Source organism: Octopus sinensis, linkage group LG18 (genome assembly GCF_006345805.1).
Source record: "Octopus sinensis linkage group LG18, ASM634580v1, whole genome shotgun sequence".
In the NCBI taxonomy this organism is placed as follows: domain Eukaryota; kingdom Metazoa; phylum Mollusca; class Cephalopoda; order Octopoda; family Octopodidae; genus Octopus; species Octopus sinensis.
Genome location: NC_043014.1, coordinates 3,893,928 through 3,902,422, shown reverse-complemented (window position 1 = coordinate 3,902,422; position 8,495 = coordinate 3,893,928). Strand labels below are relative to the sequence as shown.

Genomic DNA, 8,495 nt, shown 5'->3' with positions numbered 1-8,495 from the left:
TGTAATATATATATATACATATATACAGATAATGTGTGAAATATAATTAATTTAATAAAATCAATAAATTTCACCTAGTAGTATTTCGGTATGGAAAAGGACCATATACGGTAAAAATTTAAACAATTATAATGAGGGTTTTTTGCAACAATTTGCTTAAACAACATACCGAAAATATTAGAAATAGCAGTCAAAGGGCTACCATTTCTACCATTGCTGTAATAGAATTGGTAGGCCTTTGACTTCTTTTTCTAACATTTTCGGTATGTGGTTTAAGCAACTTATTGCCAAAAACCCTTATTATAATTATATATATATATATATATATACATATACATACATATATCACCGCTCGGTCTGGGAATCGAAAGCGTGATCCTACGACCATTGGGCCATTGTACCTCCACACACACACACACACATATATATATATATATACATAAATATATATATATATACATACACACATATATACTTACGAATGTATATACATACATATCTATCTATCAATCTATCTATCTAACTATCTATTTATCTATCTATTTATCTATCTATCTATCTATCTATCTAACTATCTATCTCTCTGTGTATATATATATATATATATATATATATATATATATATATATTTGTTTATGTATATGTATATATATGTATATATGTATGTATATACATATACACACATCCCAAGGAAACACAAAGAATAGTGGAATTGTACTCCTGTCCGATCGCTCTTTCACCAAACATAATCCTGGAGAGGGAAATAAGTGCGTAATGAAAAAAATCTAATGGTGGAGTTCTAGCATGGCCATGCCCTGTCGCTGCAACGTTTAGCCCTATAAATATTAGTGTTAAGTATTATATCTAGATGTACACTTGCGCACCCGCACAGAAACAGACACATACAAACACACACACGCGCACACATAGGAATACGTACATATTTACACACATTTATCTATTTCTCTCCATCGGGAACGGAAGTGAGGCGAGTTTTTTTTAATCTTTTCTTTCCAACTGAAAATAAAACGTGTGAGTGCCAATGTAGATCGGTGGATTTCGTAATGTTTGACTGTAATTCACGTTGGTTTTTATATATGACAATATGTAAGAACGAATGTAAATACATACACACAGACACACGGACAAACACACGCACAAATAAACACAAACACACACACATACGCACGCACACAGACACACGTGCTCAATTGTACACGAACAATCACACTATACAGTGTATGTCCACTCACATATATGTGTGCGTTTGTGTGTGTATGCGTATAAGTAGATATGTATATTTGTGATATTTATGGTGTGTATGCTTAAGTATACGTGCATGCGTATATATCGATATGTATTTATATATGTGTGATGTGTGTGTGTGTCTGGGTGGAGGCGCAGTGGCCCAGTGGTTAGGGCAGCGGACTCATGGTTGTCGGATCGCGGTTTCGATTCCCAGACTGGGCGTTGTGAGTGTTTAATGCTCCACGAGGCTCAGGGAGTGGGTTGTGTTGATCTCTGCTGTACTCTTTTTCTACAACTTTTTCCCTTTCTTCTGTTGGCCTGCTCGCCTAGCCAGGGGGTGGCGTCATTTGAAGGCTAAAACAACGCGAAGCGCATTGTGACCAGCGATATGTAGCAACAACTGGTCTGTGACGGTGATCACGGAGATATATGCATCATACGCACACAATACACACACACATACATACACACGTACATACACACACCAGCACAGATGTCCACATATACTTTTAACGAACAATACTCATACAGATACGCACACACTTATACACACATGGGCAGAGACACACACGCACGCACATTACTCCCACACAACTCCAGAAAAACCCAAAACACACACGCATGTACGAATTCACATACACACCGATACATATACATACACAATATATGCCTACACGCACACACATACACATCCGTATACACATATAGACAGAGACACACACACACACACGCACGTAAAAACATGCGCACACATACGCACGTACACACGCACATTAATGCACACACCGAAAACTCACAACCCCACGGATACACGCATATACACCCATATAGGCTTACACACACACATACAAACGTACACGTACATGCACACACGCACATACGAGACGCACGCACATACATACACACACAAATGAACCCACACATACGTCCCATACACACGGTACACAATAATACATACACGCGCACAATTATAAATACATGTACACACATACACACACACGCACACATACACTCTGTAAAGCACTGTTATTCGCCAAACACCCTAACTCTACGCCTACACACACGAACACACACACATGCACACACACACACTACAAACAATACACACACACGATACATATACATACACGCACACACACACATACATCAAACTAGCAGTACCTACTACTTGACCTGTGCTAGAGACAAAAGGAGCCACGCCCAATTCCTTCTTCGTTGACCTTAACGCTACTAACCCTACAACACGCAAAGTTTAACAGCCACAACCACACACACATACACACGCACATACACACACACGTGTCATCATTGCACTCATACACACATACACACACACGCACACGCAGACCTCCGCGCCCGCTCTTATCCACACTTACACACACATTCCTCCTCCTCTACCACTCTCCTGTCTTTGAAAGAACTTTTCTTCACCCATTTCCCTCCGGTCATTCAAAATGTGTGCGCGTGTGTACCGTTGGCGATTTTCCTCTGTCTTCCCTCCTCTGGATCATTCCATCTCGTATGTTTCCGACGAAGAGCTCCACCCGAAACGTTAAACCCTCCTTCTTTCTTTCCTTCCTGGGCGTCCAATAATACTATATTTGTTCCACGTCCACGCGTTGATGTGCTTCTTTGTGCTTTTTTGTTTGGATTAAATTTAACTATATATATACATGTGTATATATATATATATATATATATATATATATATATATATATATAGAAATATCTATGTGTAAATATATATGTGTCTGTATGTGTGTGTGTGTGTGTATGTGTGTGTGTGTGTGTACTAGCAGACATACCCGGCATTGCTGGGGATATACTCTCCTTTGCAGCAGTGTGCGCTGTGTCTAACACGACCCATCATCGGAAATTTTGACACCTCACGTCGGGTTTCTTGTCCTACATCACTCATAGCGTAAATTTGGAGGAACTGTGGTTGTTCATTCGCGAGTACCAGGGAACCAATGATGGGATAGACTTGCCCTTGAACTTTGACGTCGGGGTAAATTCATGTTTATCTATCTTCTTTGAAATGCAGAGTTGTATTGTCTGATATTGTTCAGAAAATCCTTTGACTTGATGGAAGCGCCTTCTAGAAGATTCTAAGGGGTTGAGATTGTAGTGTTGGCAATGATACCTGTCCGAATATGTTGTCATCTATTGCATTGTTTTAAGTTCTAAACGATAATAAATACCCTGAAGTTCTATTTATATGATGCTATTTCTATTTTTTCACAGAACCGTTTCATCTCCAAGAAATCTCTCGACGATAAACCTGATGACACACCAAGTAAGAACTAATTTTATAGCTTAAGTCTTTTACCCGTGACTCATTAACTAATGATTAATAATTACACCAACTTTGAATCATTCGTGAAAGAGACCCGAAATAATGATGTTCCACTTTCCTACACAGTCGGTATTTGTCAATCCTGCCTTGGGGTACTCGTCAGCCAACCCATTCGGTGCACGTTGTTGGTGGCCATCAGACGAATCAGGTAGCAGCATGTCGTCTACAAATAACAGTCGACCGATCACGTAGAGATGTATTAGGAATCCTCTACCACAATGGCTGCGCATATTCAACCAGATCACAAAAAAGAATGTGAGAAGGGGCACTAACAATGCACACTTCAACTAAGGGAAACCTTCACGTTGAAAACTTTCGACTTTTACATAAATACAATCATTTGAACATCCATATAAGTACTTTATGGCAACCAGTATTTGCCCATTAAACTCACCTTCCTGGTAAACCATCCGCAACATGCCCCAGGGCACGTGATCGTGTGCATTTTTGTGGTTTACAGCGTATAAACCTTGGAAATATTTCAATGTTTGCTGGGAGACCTGTCTTTGAACGTCTAAATGGTCGGGTGTACTGCGTCCCGGACGGTAATCTTGGGCGCGTCAATTTCCCTACATATCTTTTCTTGACATCTAGTGTAGACTTTTCGATATTTTTGTATGTATGTATGTATGTATGTATGTATGTATGTATGCATGTATGCATGTATGTATACATGTATGTATGTATGTATGTAAGTATGTATGTATGTATGTATGTATGTACGTATATATGTATGTATGTATGTATGTAAGTATGTATGTTTGTATGTATGTATGTATGTATGCATGTATGTTTGTATGTATGTAAGTATGTATGTATGTATGTATTATGTATGTATGTTGTATGTATGTATGTACGTATGCACGTATATATGTATGGATGGATGGATGCATGTATGGATGGATGGATGTATGTATGTATGTATGTATGTATGTATGGATGGATGCATGTATGTATGTATGTATGTATGTATGTATGTATGTATGTATGTATGTATGTATGTAAGTATGTAAGTATGTATGTATTATGTATGTATGTATGTACGTATGTATGTATGTATGGATGGATGTAGGCTTATATGTAAGTAACGAAATCCGAATTGTATTTGTCTCGGATAGAAACCGTGACACCAAATTAACAAACTGGTCATTCTAGTATTACAAGCCAAGTTACAAATTACATTTTTATACAAATAGTCTCGGCTTGGATATCTTCTCAGGTCATATACTGATTGGTTTGGACCATGATAAAGGTTTCCATTGACAGTAAAATTAGGGGGATCCATAGGCCCTTCAAATTTTGTCTGCGTCATCCTGTTGTCTATTCCTCTCCATTCCGATATCGTATCAGGAAACCTCTGTTTATTTAGAAAGGCAATAAAATATTTCTTATCCCAGAGACAGTAATACGGAACATGCGACCTTTATTTACGTCACCAGAACAAAGAATATCTAAACCCCAAATCTCTTGTGTACAATACATCAATAGATTTTATACTGTTCGGCTTTTAATGAGCTTTTGTCGTTAAAGCCGCACACACTCACATACACACACACAAACACACACACACACACACTCACACACACACACTCTCACACACACACACACACACACACACACACACACACACACACACACACACACACACACACATAGAAATCATGCGTAAGCTCATCATTGTCCTTTACCATCGCAATCTGAATGTTGAAAGTTCCTTTTCAGGGCCTGCTTTGAAACAATGCTTATCTTATTTCATATTCAGCTTGTCTTACTTCATATATATTCGTGCCTATTCTTTTACAACGGAGCTAGAAAAAGCCGCAACTATATATCGTAGTAAATATCAATTAAACTTATACAGAACTAATACAATCATTTCTTTCATTAACGCTAAATCCCATCATGACCATAATATTCTGTGCGATGTCTGTTTTATACGAGAACCTGCTGTTGCTATGAAGTTACACTGGTTGGACAACAAAGTATTCAGCTTAATTGGTGAGCCATTGCCACAGTCATAATTTGTTATACTTGCCTTCAGAAAATGTTGAAAAGAAATGAAAAAAAAAACACATGATAGACTGTGAGAAATATGAAAGCATAACAATGTAAACCTGGGCGAATAGTCCAAGAATCATGGTGTAAGGTTCTGTGCATAACATTTAAATCTTAAAGTAAAATGATATTTAGTTTAACAGGAATTTCTTTACTGTCTCAAATACACCAAACCTTAGAATGAAGTACCATCACAGAAAGATTTCAGCTGTTCACGCACAACTTTAAAAATTCAAGCAAGTCTCGTACTGGCGCCACCATCTCAGACGTATGGCTTTTCAAAGAATCACTCGGATTCATAATACAAACTAAGACAAACTCACTGAAGCACCACACTACTTTACAAACTTATCATGAAATATATAATGGCTACAACAACAAAAGAATTACTCCCACATGTACAACTCTAACAAAAATCAACATCCGCAGATCTTTCCGCTCAATTCTCCGTTACCATCCCATGAATAACTTTTCACATCCACTTAGGAAACACCGCAGAATGCTGCTTAGCTAAATACATATAAGGCTGTTATGTCTATGGACTTTACACGGAAAATAGTCTTGAAAATTCGACTGGAATATGACTATTTGTCCTCTCAGTGACAATTTTTAACCTATATCTACATAAACTTCCCACACCTTATATTCGGATCTCATACCACTCAGATACGTCCTAAATGCTCTTCAACTAGAATAATAAATGAAACCACACCTGTACATATTTTCAGTCATTAAACTGCAGCCATGCAGTTTTTAGTGACTGAATTCTTGAGACATCTCTTTTGAATGTTTTGTTTATAAAGTTTGCCTAGGTGTTACTCTAAACAGCAATAGTGGTAAAGTTAGGAAGGAGTTGGAAGGAGAGGAAGAAGACGAAGAAGAAGAAGGAGAATAAGAAGGGAGAATAAGAAGGAATGCAGGTAGTGTGATAGTAGTAGCGTGTTAAATGGTCAATTGACCTAAATGTGCCTCGTTATGGATTATAGCAGCGATTGGGACTGTTTTGAAAAAATTGTTTTTTCAAAAACAGTCCCAAACACTACTACCATCCACAACGGGTCACAATTGCTCCTCATGGAAGATCTGTTGGTATTTAGTAAGAGTGAAAAAACGTTACATTTATAATACAGACTGTAAGACACTTCAACAACGATATAGGCATGGAATTTGGCATAGATATTAGTTATGAGAAGGGGCAGATAGTCAACAGTGAAGACGTCCAATTAACAGATGGCCAGACCTTTAAATGATTGGAAGGAGGAGAGAGCAGTAAGTATCGAGGAGTATTAGAATCTGGGTACTAAATACAGAAATGTAAACGAAAATGGAGAAGGAGTACATCGGAGGGTGAGGAAGCTAATGAAGGCAAAGGTAAATAGTCCAAATGTAGTGAAGGCCGTGTTTACTTAGGCAGTCTCATTACTTAGATACTCAGCAGCTTTTGTAAATTAGACAAAAACTGTATTTGCAAATTTAGACAGATGGATGACTCCACACAAAGGCAGGAGTAGTAAGATTATATCAACACAGAAATGAAGGCGGAAGAGGGTTAATATCAATAGGAGACTTTTTGGAGTTACCTTGATTAGATATAGACTCCTATGGATGGTAGATTTCCAAAGATAGTAGCATCAAATTGTAGTACTGGGAGATGGTCATGTTTGCAGAAAGGGAAGCTGGAGCGGAAGACAAAGTTTGTTAGTAGCGGCATAAGATCAAGTATGGAGGACTAATTTGATAATGGCCAAAATAGACAAAAACAAAGTAGATTACCAATGAATATTATGGAAATCAAAAGAGGAAAGCGTTAATCCTTTGGTAAGTAAATGTAGCATGCTGGTACAGAAGGAATAGTAGAAAAGACATGATAATCTAGAGAGATAATCCACTGGAAGCTATGTAGAAAGCTACTATTTGAACATGGTGATAACTGGTATGAACATGAACCTAGTAAATTAGTAGAATGTAAGAGATATAAAATGGTATGGGTCTTTAACATTCAGACTGACACAGTAATAGAAGCTTGAAGGTCTGATTTGGTAGTAGTAGTAGATAAAGAGAATAGAATGTATCCAGACAATTGACTTTTCAGTCCCAAATAATGAAAACATTAATAGGAGAAGTATAGAAAGAAGAGTATAGTACGAGGACCTGGCCTTTCTGTTGTCTCTATTTGAGAGGAAAATGTATTGGAGTACTTAGAGGTGTATTGGGAACTATCCTGAAAGATGTGAAGAGATGGAGAGAGGAAATGGGTATAAAACCCAGATTCGTACGGCTCTAGAAAACAGTTTCATTAGATACAGCTTAGGGACCTACTTTGGAGGCCTCTTTGCATCTGAGATTGCTTGTTGTAAATCGATGCTAAGATTATTTCTTTTCCAGCAGTCTAATTTGTTGAGGGTGTATGAAAATAACAAGTGTAACTGTAATCCAAACGAACTAAGGTGCTCAAGCGTGTGTGAGTAGTGTGTGTGAGGGTATATATGTGAATGGCAGCGTGTGGGTAGATATGTATGAGCGAGTCTGGGTGTATATGTGTGTGCGTGTTCGTATGGAAATGTGTATCTGTGTTAGTATGCATATGGACGTGTGTGTATGTGTGGGATTAACGTGTGCGTGTTGTGTGTAGAATGTGATGTGTCCTTGTTCAGGCGGAGCCTGTTCTTGTGTATGTATGTGCCAATGACCAAATTGTGTGCATGTGTATTGATTATGTATTGAGGGCGATATTTGTCGGTGCGTATGCATACTGCGTGTGGTTATGTGCGTTGCGTGTTTGTGTATATGTATTGTCTGTATTCATGTGTTATGCGCCTGTCTGGGTGCAGTAGTG

At 38.0% G+C, this 8,495-nt stretch overlaps 1 long non-coding RNA gene across 2 annotated transcripts in view; it reads right to left on the bottom strand.

The window, feature by feature from the left end:
- Positions 1–989: 989 nt before the first annotated feature.
- The window catches only part of LOC118766839, a 22,811-nt gene continuing 15,305 nt past the window's right edge, over positions 990–8,495 (bottom strand). For both annotated transcript variants that reach the window (XR_005002748.1, XR_005002747.1), the window contains one exon: positions 990–1,017. This is a non-coding gene — a long non-coding RNA (uncharacterized LOC118766839). The remainder of the gene's footprint in view (positions 1,018–8,495) is intronic.